We start from the raw sequence: 18411 nt of genomic DNA, 5'->3' as shown, positions 1-18411 counted from the left end.
GCTACTCCCCCCTCGGAAGGAGCAAAGTGGAGTAAGATTACTAGTGACACCTCCTGGGGGGGGGGGGGGGTGATGGTCACTCCCGTGTGTAAGAGGCTGAGCCACTGGCCCGGAGGCCCGGATGTTTGGTTAAACCCTGCTGAGGGTGTGTCTAGAGGGGGCTCCTGGGTGAGGTTGGCATGTGAAGTGAGAGACGAAGTGAAGCAGATACCCTGTCTAATGTAGGTGGGCCTCACCCAACTCGTTGACGGCCTGAATAGAGTGAAAAGGCCGAGGAAGGGAGGGTCCCCCCTCTTGGCCCGCCTGTCTTCCAGCAGGGACACCGGTCCCTTCCGGCCTCTCACTTGGGTCGGATGGGGACAGATGCCATCGGCTCTTGGGGCTAGGCCTCGGGCCCTCTCGGCCTCTGTGGGTCCGTGAACCACTTCTCCCGGTGAATCTCTTCACGTGCACACACCTCCTGCTGGATCTGTTTCCCCGGAGTCTGGGCAGACGGTCTCGGCACCTGAGTGGCCGCTGCCCCGACTGGTTCACCCTTCCCGTGACTGGTTGCCCACCTCCAGGGATGTGCTGGGGATTAAAGGGCTAGTCCAGGGCCCAGCAAACTGCGGCCCACGTGTGGGCCAAAGCTGGCCTGTTTTTGTACATAAAGTTTTTTTTTTTTTAATTGTTTGTAATGTTTATTTATTCTTGAGAGAGAGAGACAGGACGTGAGCAGGGGAGGGGCAGAGAGAGAGAGGGAGACCCAGCATCCGAAGCGGGCTCCAGGCTCCGAGCCGTCAGCACAGAGCCCGACGCGGGGCTCGAACCCACGAACCGCGAGATCATGTCCCGAGCCGAAGTCGGACGCTCAACCGACGGAGCCCCCCGGGCGCCCCTGCACGTAAAGTTTTATTAGCACACGGCCGCCGCTCCCACTGTTTGCCCGTCCCGGCTTCCTGCTGCACGCAGGGCTGAGCAGTTAGGGCCTCGCGCATGGACGAGGGGGCCTCGTCGGAAGCACGCTTGTGTCCCCCTCACCCCTGCCTTGTGCCGTGCCCTGTGGGCGCGAGCTGCTTTGCTCTGGGGTGCGGTCATTTGTCTCAGCTTCACAGGGGCACCGTGTTGCCCGCTAAGAGGGCCGCCCAACAAGGCCGGGCGCCGCCCCCTCCCCCTCCCCCTCCCCCCCCCCCCGCGCGCCCCCTGCCTGTCTCTTGCTGACGCCCAGGCCCCCCCCGCTGCTGCTGCCGCCGCTGACAGGCGCCTGACAGAGGTCTTCGCCGCTAATGAAAGATTTTGCTGCTAATGAAGGGCTGGCTAATGAGGGCTAAAGGGACGAGCTGTCTAACGGATTAACCTTTCAGAAGGGGTTTGAAAGGTAGAAAACCCTCCAGAATTCGGAGCGAGGGAGCGGAGACGGCGGAGGGGCGAGGCAGCGGGACGGTGGCGAGGTGAGAACAGAGGCTCACGGGTGGGGACGGTCCACCTGCCGGCTGGCGCACGGCTCTTTCGGAAAGCAGACGGGGATCGTAGCGGTGAGGGTGTCTTCCAGCCACCCAAGGACGGCGGTCTGCAGCGTTTGACCTCGAGAGGCTGGGGGCCCCTCAGCTGAGCCCCCCCCCCCAACCTGTTCCTCGGGGACCATCCGGGGAGCCCCAGAGGACAGGCAGCTCAGGGCATCCGAGGACGCGGCCGCTGAAGGACCCACTCCTCCGGTCTATCTGCCCTCGCCGAGAACCCACAGCCAGAGAAGCTTTGAGGATGGGGGGCTTCCCAGAGGAGGGGGTTGAGCTTGTCTGGGAAGGCAGGCAGGATGCGGTGGCGAGGTGGGCCAGGGCAGGGGGACGGTGGGGAGCGGGTAACGGGGGGCTGGGCCTTCACGTGGGGACAGAGGACGGGCTCGCACGCCAGGCACAGGGACCGCGTTTCTCGTGGAGTCCCAGAGCTTCAGGGGCTCCTGGGTGTGGCGCGGGGAGCCTGGCCACGGGGAAGAAGGGGGCGAGGAAGACAGCTGGAGCCCAGGAGTCCCACTCAGAGACCCGGCCGGGCCCAGCGGACGGCCTGCGCCCACTCCCCCATCAGCAGCCACGTCCCGCAGGCCCCGTGGGACCGCCGAGTGTGTGTGGAGAGCAGGGGGCGGCCGGGTTGCACCGTCCCCGGGGACTGGCGAATTTGAACAACGTGGTTGTCTGGTGCCTGGCCCGGGGCCGGCAGGTGCGTGTAGAGCGGCCCTCGGAGAGGGGAGGTGTGGGGCTGTGGACGAGACCATCCGCTCAGGAAGGGAGTGTTCCGTCTCCAGGCAGGACCCCAAATCTGGGTCGAGACCACATTTCACACACGAAACCTATGTGACACCAGCTGTGTCCCCTTCCTTGGGACCCTGGCCGTGTTTGTTGCCCGGACGTGAGTCCTCCCTCCCATCCTGGTTGGGCCGTTCCAAACACGGCCTGAAGTTCTCCAACATTCCTTCCGTCCAGGCCGCCCGGGACCCAGACTCCTTCCCGTGTCACCCCCACCCCGGGAGCCCCGCCGGCCCTCTGGCCCACCCGCTGGCCCGCTTGGCCTGCACCCTGGCCTTTGTCCGCATAGCTCCCTGTCCCTCGAGGATCTGCCCCCACCCTGGAATGCTTTGCTTCTGTCCCTTGTGCACACTAAGCCTGTCCCCGTTGCAGCCTTCCCGCTGGAGGGCACGCCCTTCCCGGAGGCTCACCCTCCCTGAGGCTGGTCCCTTCCTCCCCATCCCAGGAAGCCCGTGGCTGATGTTCCGCCTCCGTCACCCCCTCCGTGGAGCTGGGCTTATCTCGGCGTCCCCTTGCTGTGCGCTCCGCGGGGACGGACGGGGTCTGTCTTGCTCTGTTGCTCAGTGCCTGGCACGCAGCTGGCGTCTCCTAAATAGTCCCTGATGAGGCAGCGGGGAGCCCCCGAGGCCAGAAGTGCAGGGAAAGGGGCTTCCTGGGGCCCCACAGCCTGAGTCTCACAGCCTGCCCCTGGGAGAGGTGGGAACCCACCGGAGGACCTGAGGCGTCAGGGGGCATCAGCTCATATGGGGTCTCCCCCCGTCCCCGGGGGCAGGGGGAGCTCTTGCAACGGGAATACGCCCAGCGTTGACTGTCCGAATTTCGGCAAAAATAATAAAATCCCTTAACTATCTCGTCTTCTGACGGCCGCTCTCCTGACAGTTTTGAAATGCGCTTGGACAGGAGCACCGGGGCCCTTCCCGGGGCCGAGAATGTCAGGAGCTGACGGATCGAAATGAAAAACCGCCCAAGAAGAGGGCCCTGACTGAGAAATTCTCCCGATAAGCATTTCAATGCGTCCCCAAATTGATTTCAGATACCAAGATCCCTGATAAAGTGGAAATTTACAGTCTCACTGCTAAAATTCCTTCTCTATCATCGACTCAACAGATGGTGTTTCTTCGGGCTACCTTTAATAGCCCTAGAAATTAAATTAGTGAAAAATGGAGAGCCTCCATAATATTAAAAGTCAACTGTGGCTTCAGGAACCCGGTGAATTTCCACCCACAGAAGCAATCCTGTATGAAAAGAAGTTGGAAATGAGTTTCTGCTGTAAAATGGAATTGCTGATCTGTCCCCTACTCGGCCCCTTGGGCCAAACCCGGGGGCCGGGACGCATCAGGCGGGTCCCCTCCACGAGACGAGAGGCGGCGTGAGCCAGAGGGTGGCCCAGTGACCCCTAGCGTGCACGTGGGGTCGCTCATGCCCCTCTGCAGGCAGAGGAAAGGGTCATCAACGGTCCTGCGGCCACACGGTGCGTCAGGCACACACAGACTGGGACGACTCAGCGAGGTCCCAGCATGGGAGACCAGGGCAGCGGCTCAGGCTCCGTCCGTGCCCGACTGTCCCCACGTCACAAGTCGGGAGGGACACACCCAGACCCAAGCCTGTGTTTCTCGGACCCCAGACTCAGGTGCCTTTGCCCAGGGGTGGTGAGCAGGGCCTCTTCCGGCTGGAGGCCGACGTCAGCCTCCGCCAAGCGGGGGCTGGGGGTCCCTGGCCTCTTTCCTCTCTCCCCCCGCTGCCACTTTGGACACGGAAACCTCATCCGACCCCACCATCAACTCTCTGATGTCTTGCCACACGGTCACGCCAAGCCACCCGCTGCTCGGAAACCCCTCCCCTGAAGCACGTGCCCGCTGGCCATTACCGGGAGCAACGCAGACCCCACAACGACCAAGTCTCAGCCCACGCCTCCCTGGAGCGGAGTCTCAGAAGTGTTTCAAGCCGTGTGGACCGTGACTTAGGACGCGCCCTTGCCATGGCTTCAGCATGGCCGCACTGCCTGCGCGTCAGGGCTTGGTCTGAGACCGGCGAGGACGGAGAGTGCGTCCTAGTTCCCTGTCACGCGGACTCGGAACCACCACGTTCTCCTTCCTGTTTGGCTCACGGCTGGCGTGCCAGTTCCGGGGGGCTCCTGCTTAGGGCCTTCCAGCTAATTCAGCTCTGAAACTGGGCCGGGAGACCCCCCGGGGGGCTCCCTGGGGGGCTCGCTTCCCGCCCGATAAACCCAGGTCCACGGTCACACACACAGGGAGTGGGGAGCACGGGACGGTAAGAGGTACGACTTGCCACGCGCAGAGGCTTCCGCCGACGCCGCCTTTGGGGAGAGACGACGCCCCGGACCCCTTCTGGCGGGGGCACCCGTCTGCTGGCACCTTTGGCCCCAGGGCGGGGCCACCTGAGCTGTGCTCCCCGCTGGCCTCCCCTTGACCTGCTGGCCTCGGTGGCACAGAGCCCGGGTTCTGCCGCGCGTCCCTGTGACCTGCAGGGAAGGCAGCCAGTCCCCGAGGCCCCCACGTGGAGACCCCAACCCCCAACCCCACGAGGGGTCTCGCCGGCCCGGGGCGTAGGAGCCCCTTCTGCTCGCCAAGGGTGGGGACAGCTGCTCTCGGCCTCCGGGCACAGAAGGGGGGCTTCTGGGGTCACGGTGACACCGCACTCACACGCTGAGACCCAGGAAGAGACTGGGGGGAGTTGAACTCGGAATAGCTTATTTCTGGAACTCCCTCCCAAGCCGCTTCTAAATGCCACCTGTTTCTTCCAAGGGCTCCTGCCACCAAGCAGCGTGGAGCAGACACACAGCCGCAAGCTGAGATCTTCCCTCGCCCACCTCCCTGACACTCCCCGGTGGAAGCTGGCTCCTCTCCCAGAACATTTTCATGCATTTCTGCGGGAATAATGAGGACAGGTACATTCTTCATCTGGACGAGCTGTCTCCTTACCTCTCCATCAGCGGAAGGCGCCGGAGCCCCCTGTTCCCCGGCGTGCTCAAGCCACACAGACACCCCCCGTGGCCAGGGTGCCCTTGGAGGTCAGGGACCAGACGACTTCCGGTCAGCCTCTCCGGCCCCCAGGCCCCCCGCCGTGGAGCCGCCTGGGCTCACGACTGCCCGCCAGCCGCTCTCAGCTGCCCCTTCTCCGAGAGCACTGAACCGGTCCCCAGGCACCAGACAGGGTAGCGCGTGTGGTGGGAACCTGCGTCCGGTGTCCTGAGCGTGTGATCGCCGGCACGCCTAGCTCCTCACAGTCCAGTCCCCTGGTCTACAAAATGGGAAACAAAATAGCTCCCAGGTCGCAGGACCATCGTGCTGATGAGTGGGATCGTGTGTGGCAGGCCCTTTCAGAACTTGGGATGCATCTGAGCCCAGGAGAGGAGCTCGGGGTTCTCTCAGCTCTGCTTTTCCATGTGTTGGCTCTGTCCCTGGGCTGGCTGCCTCATGGTCGCAGTATGGCTGCCAGGAGCCACCCCTTGTCCTCGTGCCCCCTCCTTCTGGGAAGCACATGATGTCCTACAATGGCCAAACGTGAGTTCTGAAGGTCATCCTGATGGGCCAGGTCTGTATCAGGAGGAGGGGGTCACGCCAGCTCAAGCCCTTGGGCCACCCCAGTCCTCGCGTGGGGGCCGCACGCTGCGTGGAAGGGGCGGGAGGAACAGGGAGAGGTTCCTTCCTCTTGAGCTCCTCTCCGGTCCTCTGTTGTTTTTGGCCACGCCACGTCCCACCGATGATCCAGGCTTGATTCCTGAGCCACCTTCATGACCCTGGTTCTCCGTCCTCTCTTCTTTCCAGCCCGCGGCCGAGGAGGTGAGCACGTGGCCCAAACCCGGTGTGGGGCTGGGAGCCTCCCCTCAGACCAAGGGCCACAGCCTTCCCCAGAGAGCAGGCTCCCGGCGACTTTTCTCCTTGGCAGCTAAGACGGCTTTTCCCCAAAACAATAGAAGTATGCTTGCACCTGTCTTTGTCCACGATGAACAGGGAGGGGCCCTCACGGCCACCGCTCGCCTTTTCCTTTGTCCCCAAACGTTTGCTAGGGGACCGTCGCGCGGGTCATGGTAATTCTTTGCTGAGAGCGAATCTGATTCTTCTGAAAGTTCCCACCGGCACCAACACGTGCAAACAACGCCACTGAGTAGCCCGATGAGATGGGGGGGAGTGCGGGGCGCCCTCCCTCCCTCCCTCCCTCCCCGGGGTCTGGGCTTCGCTGCCACGGCCTCGGGCCCCGGGGAGGCGATGCCACGCGAGGATTACTGCGGGAACCTCCCCAGTGCCTCCGTCAGAAACAGTCACATGGACGCGCCCTGTTGCCCCGATTTATCTGATCTGTAGTCCTTGCATGGGTGGACGGGTGGGGGCGGTGGAGGGGCTCCCAGTCAGCAAATCACACCTGTGTGAGGCGGGGGGTCTAAGAGCCACCTGGCCAGCCCAGACCCAGACAGCAGGGGGCTCAGGGGCACCGCGGGACGGAGGACAGGGTTATCACCTTTGGAAAATCCGGCGGCCGAAACCAGGCCATCACCCAGAGCCGCTCTTTCCGAACTTTCGGGCGCACGCAAATTCCCTCGTTGCCCTTCCGCTGGCCCGCGGGCCGCCCACCAAGCAGCAGGGACGCAGGGCATCATCTGGAAAATGGTGACGGTCCCATCACACCCATTCACAACAAGAATGCAGGTAAAAAGCCCTCCCGCCCCCGCGCCTCTGCGGTAACAGTAAGAAGGAACTGGGTCCTGGCTGGCCGGGCTGGAGGACGAGGGGCCGACCGTGAACAGCCACACGGGAACCCAGCCCCGTCTGGGGCCGCTCTGCCCGGGCACAGTGCCTCGGTTTCTTCCCCAGCAAGAGGGCATCACCCCCCTTTCGGGCTGCGCACACCGAGACTCGGGGCCTTGGGCGGGGCCTGCGTCCTCTTGCTGCCCAGCCTCTCCATCCCGAGGGCTTCCGCACCCCGGGAAGGGGCCCTCGCTCCCCAGGAAGGTGCGGATTTGTCTGGGGACATCGAGTGTCCGGTGTGGTCGGATCACGTGAGGCTGGAGGCGGGTGGGGTGGCTTTGTCTGGATAAGTAGGTTCTACTTGGAACAAAAAAAGCCCTGGGGCCCCTGACAGAGGCACCGTCAGGACCCCCTGGCTCAGGGGGCGCCTCTGAGCCGGATCCCTTATCGAGCCACCTCTTGGGTGAACCGACGTGCATTCATGCGTTCGGAATGCTTCCACCTGTGTCCCGAGGGTCAGCCCGGCAGCAGGAGACTTCGGTCAGCTGTGATAGAACTGGTGAAGCCCCCGCCCCTGTTCTTGTCAGAGGAGACAGCCCGTCACCAAGTGGCCAGCGTGACTCAGAGTGGCTCGAGGACAACCTGGACCGGGAGGGAGAAGGATGGGTCCTCCCTGAGGAGTGGGTCTAGCCACGCAGGTTCTGGCTGCCCGTGCTGTGCGCAGAAGGGCAGCACGCGCAAAGGCCCTGAGGTGGAGGCCGGCAGGACAGGTGTGAGGAAAAGAGAAGAAGGGCAGAGCGCCGGGGAAACACGCGGGCTCCGGCCGACTCCGGAGTGGGTTTCCTGGAAAGACGCAAAGGCTGCCCCGGGGGGCTCCTTGAGGACCAGGGGTTTGATCGCTAGGCCCCGTGCCCACGTGCTCCCGGGAGCAGGGATCGTGCCGCCTGGCTCTCTCCAGGGCCCTGCACGCAGCCCAGCGCCTGGAGCACAGGGGGCGCCACGGAAGTCATATGGAAACGAGCAGGTCAGTGCGTCCCCCTGGTTGGGGGGTGAGCACTGGGAACAACCCGCCCTCCCAGCTGTGCCCGAGCTCCTGTGGCCAAAGGGAAAGGGCTTCCTCTGTCCGCGTGGCTGGCCTGTCCTGAGGAGAGGGGTGCGGGCCGGGTGCCCCTCTCCTTCTGTCAGATTCTGCCACGTAACCACGGTGGGCGTCATGACCTCGGCCTCTGCCTCTGGCCTCCATGGGTGGGCTCCACGGGCCTCACTCGGGGCCGGGCGAGAGCGACTGTGCTAGCCTGGGCGTGAGGCACGACGCCCCGAAGGACGGAGGGAGACGCGCCAGGCCCCGGCAGCGGCTTGTGCCGACCCCGCTGGCTGTCCCTGGGGCCCGCATTCCTTTGGCCAAGCTCACCCTAGTTCCCAGGGGACACAGCTCCTCCCACAGAGGTAAGGTGCCGGCAGGAGGGACTGTCTGCTGGATCATAACCCACCCCCACCCCACCCATCTCTGGCATCCCACGGCTCTGGGGGTCTTTAACCGCAAGACTGTGTGATCGGTCAGACGCGGAGCCCCGCAGACGCGAACCGGTGCCCTGAATGCCGGCCCTCTCCGCCGCGGCCTTCCTGGGGTGCCCCCCTGCCCAATCCCACTGCACGCCCTCCGCCCCGAGGAGCCTCGGCGGAGCGGGTCCGAGCCCGGGCAGCAGGGCCATGCAGACCGGGTGAGGAGACGGGCGAGCCTCTGATGCGTCGTCAGACAAGTGGGAGGCTCGGTCCCCCACCCCTCCCTCCTTCGCCCCCGAACAGATGAGCTGCCTCTCGGAGGTCTGCGAGAGATCCGTCTCCCTCTGAGCTGTGGGGCCGCCGTGCTCCCAGCACACGCATCCACCCTCAACTACCTGCGCGGGGCCACCCCCTCCTCCTAAATTTATAGGCGGCGCGTCCCTCCCGAGAAAACACACGTTAGTAACGATAAACACAGGCTCCGGCCTCGGAAACAAATGCCCCGAGCGTGGAGTTTAAAGCCGTGGCGGCGGAATCGCGGGCGCGCTCTGCAGAGACAGAGCCGGCCCGAGTCCCTGCGCGGCTTCCCCGGCCGGGCTTCCGGGGCCTCTGTGGCCCCGTCAGCAGGGACGACTTGGCCCAGCCCAGTCCAGACCTCAGAGGACGGGGCGGGGGGAGCTGAGGAAGCAGGGGAGGAAGGGCGAGTGTCGCCGTCTGAGGGCGGGAGAGCCCTGTGTCCACGGATGGGAGCCACGGCCTCAGCTCTCTGGCCAGGTGCCTGGGGCTAGAAGACAAACGAGCCCGCCAGGGGACCCGGCACCCTCACCGACCGGAGCACAGCCGGAAATACGCCCGGCAGAGGCTCCGTGGACAAAAGGCCTGTTCCCAGTTCATTTGGGGAAGGGCCCTCCGCTCCTTCCGGCCCCGCTCGCTTGGTGCGCTGGGGCGGGGTCCGTGGACTGGTCAGCGCTCTGGTTTGCCAAGGGGTTAGGGCTCTGAGAAACACTGGGGGCCACTGACCCCTGTCAGACGGGGAGACCCCTGCGCAGAGAAGAAAAGCGACCTCACCCAGGCTGCCCTGAGCCGGGGGGGGGGGGGGGGGGGGGCGGGGGGGGGGCAGGGCAGAGTCAGGGCCAGATTTCCACACAGCTTCCCACCGGCCCTGCCACCCTGGTGTCGCTGCCCCTGAGCCGCTCGCACGCCTCCACGGCACGCGCCTGGCCTCCCCACGCCTCCCTAACTGTGGAGCAGCGGGAAGGCTCCAGGATGGCCGAAATCCATCCACACCCAGCCTGGCCAGATCCTGGTGTGTGTTTGCAAAGCACTTTCTATCCGTCGTTCCCTCAGGAGGCCCCAAGACACTGCCCGGACGCAGATCCTGGGAAGGTTAAGAGCACCCCAGGTTGCCGGCAGGAACCCAGGCCTCGGCTGCCCACTGGGCCCCTTCTCACCTCCCCAGGGCCCCCGGCTTCAGTCTCGCCTCTTCTCCCTGCACGCCAAGCCCTACGGCGATCTCCGAGGACGCTGTCGGCTAGACAAGGCAGAAAGCAGAGCCCAACGCGGGGCTCGAACTCACGCACCGTGAGATCATGACCTGAGCTGAAGTCAAGAGTCGGATGCTCAGCCGACTGAGCCGCCCAGGCGCCCTCTCTGTTTTTTATGTTAACGGTTGTCCCCACCCTTGGTCCTTGGCTCCACGGACTGGAAAGATGGCTGGCCCCAAGCGCCACCCTGTCACCACCTACCCACCGTCTGCCCTGGGGGACCGAATTCAGGACTTTCTTCCAGCACAGCCGGCTGGTGAGAGCACCGTATGGTCCCGCCTTGGTCCCGGCCTTCCTTGTTCCGTGGTTACTGTGGATGTCGCCCTGGGGCCTGATCTCGATGGGGCCCTGCAGCCTGGGAGTGGCTGCCCCCAGGCCAGGGTGGAGGCTCCGGGCAGGACCAGAGCCAAGGACTCACATGCCTCTGGGAGCGGACATCCCCAAGAGCCACTGTTTAACCATCAGATGACTCAAAAGGGTTCCAATTTTGTAGAAGCTGTTTACACGGGCGCACCAGGACACGTTAGCAATCACGCCCCCTCCCTCACGCGACTCGGGCAGGGTGATAGAAGCGTGTATTCCGGGTGGTGTTACTTCCGCTCCAGCTAGGGCTCTAAGTGATCTGAGCAATCAGGTAGTTTACCGAGAGCCATTTCCATGGAAACAAAAGAAAAACAAAGGGTAAGTAGTCCCAGCAAGGCCCGCACTCGTTCTCGGAGCGGAGAGAGCGTCCAGCTGAGAAGATTGCCACAGGGCCACCGGCGGGAAGGCCGTCCACATAGGAGCCGCAGTGGTGGCTGCCCGGACGTTCAGTCGCCCTGTCCCCTGCGGGAGCCGATGTGGCTTCAGCAGAGGAGCAGTTTGATTTCCATCTGACTCCAAGGCAAACGAGCGGGAAGAACTTAGAAACGTCAGCTTTTGGGGGGTTCTAGCCACAGGTTGGAGGAAAGTGGGAGAACTCCGGATCCGGTCCGCGTGACGGGCAGAAGACAAAAGCCCAGGCGGCTGGCAGTCCTGGACTCTGACGTCCGCAAAGGTTATCGCGCAAACACGGTTTTCCTCTCCAGCAAAGCTGAACACGGTTAAGGTTCATTTGTTTGCGCACCGAGTCTGGTTTTCAATAAACTCGGCCTGATGATGGATGTAAGGAGAGTGTTACTTAAGCGAGAAGAGTGACTGAACGTACAGGCTCTTTTACACCTGCTTTGCCGGAACTTTCCACGAGGAATCCAGACTGCACCTCGAAAAGCCTCCAGGGGCCGGGAAGCCAGGTCAAGGATCCGTCCAGTTGTGTCCTGTTCCAGGAAGACAGATTCTTCCCAGTCTCAGGCAAATACATAAATTGTCATGAGGAATGACAGCACTAAGAGTTTCTGAATTCTGGAGGGATCAGGTAGGGAGAGGAAGATAAATGTTTCGACCTCTGTCGACGACTCACTTTGCCAGATGGCTGTGAGTTACAGGCGGCCGCAGAGAGAGAGGAGAGGAGGAAACCGCGTCCTTCAGACCTGGAGTCAAAGCGCAGAGGAACCAGCAATGTTTAAATGAACCCCCTTCTAGGGGCGCCTGGGTGGCTCTGTCGGTTGAGCGTCCGACTTCGGCTCAGGTCATGATCTGGCGGTTCCTGAGTCCGAGCCCCGCGTCGGGCTCTGTGCTGATGGCTTGGAGCGTGGAGCCTGTTTCGGATTCTGTGTCTCCCTCTCTCTCTGCCCCTCCCCTGCTTGTGCTCTGTCTCTGTCTCAAAAATAAATAAAAACATTTAAAAAATTAAAAAAAAAATAAATGAATCCCCTTCTCAAAAAACAGTAGGCTCCATTCCTGACCTGGAAGTTCCTAAAAATCAGGGAACTACCTGCATTGGGGTCCCCTGGGGAGGCCATTGAAAGGGGTCCCTGGGCCTGGCCAGACTCTCCTAATCAGAGCTCCTGGGGGTGCAGGGGAGTCTGCGGTTTTAATCATCTCCCCCTGCCCCAGGTGAGTCCTACACCCTCTGCGGCCTGAGAGCCCATGACCTGGTCCAATCTCCCTTCACGCTTGGGAAAAGGAGGTCCAGTTCCCCCAGGACTCTCCCGGGTGGGTAACACAGCCAGTGCTCAGCCCAGGGTATTCCCTGCTTGGGGAATTCTCTGACCTTTGCAGGAAAGGGGCCGCTCAACCGCTCATCTTCCGCACCGAGGATACACAGCCCAGCTCAGAACTGGCTGGACAAGACGAGAAGTTCGCAGCCAGAGACGAGCCTCGTGTGCATTCTGTCCATCTTCTCTCCCGGGGCAAGCGTGGCTGGCCCCTTGGCCTCGGGGGAAGCCCCTCCCGTCCGCCCCCATGTGCCTGGGGGGGGTGTGTGCGTGTGCGTGTGCACGCGCCAGACGGCACGCCAGCCCTTCCCCCGGCCCTCTGCGCACACGCAGGCTGCGGAAGGTGAGCTGGACCCAGGGCATGTTTTATTGAGCAGTTAGCAGTGTCGTCCTTGAGCTGGAATCTCTTCTATCCCTCGTCTCCTGGGAGCCACGCAAGAGCCCCGTGGGCAGGGTCCTCACCTTGCGGAGGGGATGAGGCTCAGGCTGCTGAGGAGGCTTGTCGGCATCCCAGCCGGTAGGTGGAAGGGTGACGGGACCCCAAGATGTCTTCCCTTCCCTACATCCCTACGGCAGGGGTGCTGGCCGTGGTGCTGACACCCTCCTGCATGGCGGGCTCAAGCTCTCCACTGTCTGAACTTGACGTCTGCAAATCTACTTTCAATAGTCCCTCTGTTAAGAATGGCACAGGCCTCGAAGGTGAGCCACACGGTCGGGCGCCACAGAGCCCAGCGGGACGCCTGGGTTTCTCCCGCGTGAATCCCTCCCCGCACCCTGGCTGGCCCCGCCTCGCACTAGGCCCCAGTGGCGGCCTCAGCGGGCACAGTACCGTGAGGTCGGAGTCACTGTGGCAAATGTCATGCAGAAGTGGGGAGGGTCAGAGGAAGCAGTGATTCCAACGCCGGATGGCAAACGCAGCTGTGACGAGCGGGCTTTTGGTGGAAGGGGAGGGGAGCGGGAGGGTGAGGGGCCCGCGGGCTGGGTGGCCCCAGACTCTGAGGGGTGTACCTGATCATAGCATTGCTCGTGCCACAGCCACAACATCCAGCCCCGGGTGCACCCACCCCGTGCAAACGGATCTCGTTTACAGAGTAGCTGCCCCTGTGGGCTGGAGCCTGGACCCCCGCCCCCAGGCTGTGCCTGGGCCACTCTGTTACTTCCAAGGCCAGCTTCTCTGAGCCACGGACAGGAGCAGGGGCCTGACGTGCCCAGATCCGAGTCTGGAGGGGGGGAGTGGAGGAGGGTTGGCGTGGCAGGAGAGGCGATGGGGGACCGTGGGGCAGCACCAAGGACTTGGAGAGGCAAGTCCTGACGAATAGAGTCCATTGTGGAGGAGGAGGGGGGGGGAGGGAGGAGCCCAGGCCCTGGAGCTCCTCCCTCCACAGCACAGGAAGGGGATTCTGCTCTGAGTTGCAACCCCGGGAGGGTGTCGTCTGAGCCATACTGGGGGCTGCTGGCGTGGGTGTGGTCCCATGTCAAGACATGCCCCCCCACGCAGATGGAGAGCATTTGGGGGGCTCTGCCTTCTAAACACATGAAGCGTCTAAGTTTTATGCATGGCCTGGTTTATTTATTTTTAAGTTTTTTTTAATGTTTATTCATTTTTTGAGAGAGAGAGACAGAGCGTGAGCGGGGGAGGGGCAGAGAGAGAGGGGGACACAGAATCGGAAGCGGGCTCCAGGCTCCGAGCCGTCAGCACAGAGCCCGATGCGGGCGGGGCTCGAACCCACGAACCATGAGATCGTGGCCTGAGCCGAAGTCAGACGCCTCACCGACTGAGCCCCCAGGAGCCCTGCATGGCCTGATTTATTAATTTAACAAACACCGAGCACTGGGCCAGCACTCAGTCAGTCCCTGCGCTTAGTCCTGGGAGGGGGGCACAGGTGGTGTCGGGGCGTGTTCTAGGGAGGACACCTTGGTTGCTGGAGGGGGCCTTGAACGCCGGTGCCACCTGGCTTGATGTCATGAGTGTGGTTCGCCACGTGGTTGTGGCTCTCCACCTCTCAGCTGCTGGCGGGAAGGCATTTCCGGGGTTCCCCCCCCCCCACGTGACCGCTTCCGACCAATGAGCTCTGAGCAGAAGGGGGTGTGACGTTCGATCTCTGGGGCAGGTGCGGGGCTTCCTCCTCCAGGACCAGCACTGCCCACGGGGCTTCCCAGCGGCCTGCACCATGAGTGGGCCGACCCGTGGGGTCCCTGTGTGTAAGCGACACCTACCCCTTTGTTGTTTTAAGTCCCTGTGACCTTGCAGACCCATCCTGACTGACTTGGGCGCTGAGACCGTGTGGACCTGTAGTTCCAAATGAGACTGCAGATCGAGATGTGTATCTCCCCGAGCACATCTCTGGGAGTCCGTTTCGGGGATCCGAGACCTGTCGCCTACGGGAAGGATGGGAAGGGGCCAGGGATGCTGGTGGAGGCAGGGGCTCTTCCTCCCAGGGGAGGGTGGGGCCAGGGAGGGGCTGTGATGGGGCCTCTCGACAAGAGCTCCAAGTCAGGGACACAGGAATAAAACCAAAGAGCAAAGTCCAAGTGGCCAGAAAGGGGAGCGTGTTGGTTCTGAACACCTGTGGTTCGGGAGACTGGCGAACCTTCCCTAGATGGCACCCCGAGGGTGGGCAACCAGGAGTGAGTGGGCAACACAGGGGTGAGACGGGGCAGGAGGACACCCACCTGGGCAGCCCTCACTCTGGGGCGGAGGACACAATGGATGCCCCATCGAGCTCACCAATGTCAATCCTACTTGGAACAAGACGCTCCTGTTTCTGCACTGAGGCTGTCTTTGGGCCACATCTGAACATCAGAGGTCTGGGAGTCAAGGAGGCCTCCCTGGAAGAAGAGACGTGTAAGGTTAGTAGCCAGCCTCGGTTCAGTGAAGGGGGGCAGTGGGGGCGGGGGGTGGGGGAGCAGGTCTGGCGTCAGGGGCTCGGGCCGGGACCCTGGCCCGCTCTGGGTGGCGGGCCCGGCCCGTCCTCTGGGACTGGGGGCCTTGGGAACCAGAGGAGGGGGTCGGGCACGGCCCTGCCTCGCGGCCCCGGGTGTCCCAGGCTCCCAGCAGGTACGTGGGCGCAGCTGGCCGCGGAGGGCAGGGTGCGCAGGGGCTCCGCTCGTAAACAGAGCCCGCTGCTCCTTCCCCGCCCCCCCTCCCCGGCTGCGAGAGGTGACAGTGTCTGTTCCCCATTAATCTTGGTGAGAAAGCGCCGTGGGCTGCTGTAATGAAACCCGTGCGTCTGGTTGCCATGGCACTCCTGCCAGTGTCGGTGCCCATCAGCCGGCAGAAGTGGGTCACACGTTCACCTCCTCCTCGTGTTTGAACTTCTGTAAAATAATGATGAGTCAGACCCAAGCGTGCGCCCCGCCCGCCGCTGTGAACTCGCCCCCTCGGCTGCTTCCTGAGCTGCCTTAACGAGCTGCCAGCCTGACGAGGGGCTGGTGCCCACCCACAAGTCACATCTGGTGCCAACGTGCCTCTGTGCTCCCAGACCAGCCGCAGAGGCCTGGGCACCTGCCACACACCGTCGTGCAGGCCCCTCGGGGAGCCTGAGCTTCGCGGTCTCACGCGGACCAAGGGGCCTGTGGACGCGGTCGGTGGGGGCGGCTCGGTCCAGTCTCCACCCTGGGTTTCTATTTGTCTGGGGTCAGGGGGCCTGGCAGAGTCTCCTGCTGGCCGCCTACACCCTGCCTGGGATTCCCTGGAGCAGAAGACAGGCATTTACAGTGTTCACCCACTCCAGGCACAGAGGATGACGAGATAGACAGACAGGGCGCTGCCTTCGGAAGCAGGAAGGTGAGGTGAAGCTTTTGCAGGCGCGGAGATGCTGGAAGATGGGAAGGACAAGGGACACACTCTAGTGGAGTGAACGGTGGCCCCCAAAAGATATGCCTACTCTGAGTCTGTCACTATGACCTTCCTTGGAAAGAGTCTTTGTAGACGTAATTAAGTTAAGGATCATGAGATGAGATCATCCTAGTTTAGGTGGGAACAAAATCCAAGGGCAAACGTCCTTAGCAGAGAAGGAGAGAGGAGGCCAAGTGAGACCAGAGTGACACTCAGGGACGCTGCCTCAAGCCGAGGGCCACTGGGGTCCCTGGGAGCTGGGACGGGCAGGAGGGACCCTCCCCCAGAGCAGCGCCAGACCCTGGGGGAGCTGGGAGCCAACCTCGGCAGGAGCCAGAGCCCGCAGCCTCTGTCCGCTGACAGGCCACCGAGGCTGGGTGGCGGGGCGGCGGGGTGGGGTGGGGACCTGGGGGCATCTGCTCAGGCCCAGAAGGCGGAGCTGGTTCCCGTGAAGGTGGAAGGACCTGCGAGCTCTCGCGGGCTGAGTGAACGGACACCTCTTACCGTTGGCTGGATATCGGGGGAGGGACCGCGGGGCCTGGGGCTCGTCCTGGGGCTCCCGTCTGAGCCGCGGGGGGAATGTGGTGACGTGTGGTGAACGGGATGGCACGGGGGCTTTGGAGGTGACGGGGACACGCTGGGCGGACATGTCCGCCAGACGTCCGCGTGCAGATGCCGGTGGGCGAGTCTAGAGTAAGGAGGAGAGGCCGGGGCTGGACAGGCCTCTGAGCGCTTGGCACGCCCCTGCCTGGAAGGGCCCGGCTCGGAGCGGGTGCTCAGCGGATGCCGGCCAGCGTGCGTCCGGACTCTCTGCCCAGCCACGGGGCCGCAGGAAGGGCCGGAGGGGGCCGGGGCAGCCCTGGGGTGGAAGAGGGGGGCCTTCTCCAGGGAGGCTCCAGAGAGGACGGAGGACGGCTGAAGGCTCAGGAGCAGAGGCCTCCCCTGCCCGCCGTCCTCACTCAGCCTCTCTGGGCCCCGCTCGGAGTCTGGGAACCTGATGTGGAAGAACCACGCCGCCACCCGTCCAGGCCTTGGCAACCCCCCTCCCCCGGACACAGGGAGTGACATCAGCCTGGGGCCAAACTCACCCGCGCCGCTCGGCCGGAGGCCCCAGTGCGGCTGTCCCCTGCTGGTGCTGACTGCCCCCGACCCTGCTCCCCGAAGCTTGGGAGCTAGGAGGACTGGGGCCTCTCGTGCTCTGACCTTGGGAAGCCAGGAGGGCGGTGAGGAGACGCGGGCTCTGACAGCCTTCTTCTCGAGAAACAAGAGATTTCGCTCCTGAAGCAACACGTGGCACTCGCCTCGGGGCTCCTGGCTCCAGGCAGGGCTGGTGGGGATCCTGAGGGACGCGGTCCAGGGTCAACCGTCTCCCGTGGTCATGTTCCCTGGGCCGGCTCACCTGTGCCCACCGGGCAGGGGGGGAGGGGCACATGTTCCCCCTCCTCCCTGGGTTGTGGGTCTCCCTGGGATCCTTCTCCATCACCCAGACGGGACCCCTGCCCTGGGCTGCCCGACGGGGCTTTTGCAGGGGCTTGGGCACAGCTTCCGTGGAGCAGGAGACGCGCACCACACATGCTGGAAGATTCCCGAGGGGCATCTGAGGCACACCAGGTGGCCCAGGTGCTCCAGTTTTCAGGGGAGAAAATATTTCCCAGCATCCCTTGTGTGACAGTAGTTGTGTGACCAGTGGGATAAGCAGAAGTGTCATGTGACAGCTCTGGGGACGGTCCCCAAATGGCAGTTGGGTGATCACCCTGTGACCTGCTTCTTCTTTGTCCTCTCCTTCCTCCTGATGCCTGGGACAGAGATGTGAGGGCTTGAGCTCGGGCCGCCATCTTGGGCCGTGAAGACAAAGGGGAGGCGGAATGGAGGCCAAAAAAGTCTGGGTCCAGGAAGCTGAACTGGCAAACCATCCCTGCTTGGCAAACCATCCGTGGCTTGGCCAAGTCTAAGGGAACAGAGAGAGTGTCACTGTGAATGTGACACTCATCCGAGACCTGAGATGAGGAGGCCGCTCCCAGCAGAAGGAACGGCCCTCGCCAAGGCCTGTTTGTGAGGGCAGGACGTCGGGGCCCACTGTGGTTGGGACGCACTTAGGGGGGCATGAGGCTGGGAGCTTGTCAGGGGCAGACGGCAGGGGCTGGGAGTCAGCGTCCCGTCCTGGTGGTCCCACCTGCCGGGAAAGGGTTCCGGACCGGTCCTCTGCACCTGTCTGTGATGTCAGCAGGGGTCCTGGGACCAATCCCCCCTCCCCAAACTGAATGAGGGCCTCTGTCCCCTGGCGAGGGTCTTCAGATCCCTGAACCTCATCGCTGGCCAGGCCCGGGGGAGTCCTGGGCTCCCGAGTCCACAGCATCTCAGAGACTCAGAGGGAGTCAGCCCCTCCCGACACCCCCCGCCCGGACGGTGTGGAGAAGTCCCCGTCGCTTACAATCAGCCTCCACACCTGCTTTTGCTGAGGGTGGT

General features: G+C 63.3%; 1 long non-coding RNA gene across 1 annotated transcript; it reads right to left on the bottom strand.

Moving 5' to 3' along the window:
* Positions 1–13648: 13648 nt before the first annotated feature.
* Positions 13649–18192, bottom strand: LOC131491118 (uncharacterized). The gene is made up of 3 exons (XR_009251314.1): positions 17149–18192; positions 14781–16633; positions 13649–14486 (listed from the first exon to the last, which is right to left on the bottom strand). It is a non-coding gene; the product is annotated as an uncharacterized LOC131491118 (long non-coding RNA).
* Positions 18193–18411: the final 219 nt, after the last annotated feature.

Source organism: Neofelis nebulosa, chromosome 12 (assembly GCF_028018385.1).
Source record: "Neofelis nebulosa isolate mNeoNeb1 chromosome 12, mNeoNeb1.pri, whole genome shotgun sequence".
Lineage (NCBI taxonomy): Eukaryota > Metazoa > Chordata > Mammalia > Carnivora > Felidae > Neofelis > Neofelis nebulosa.
This window is presented reverse-complemented; position numbering and strand designations above follow the sequence as displayed.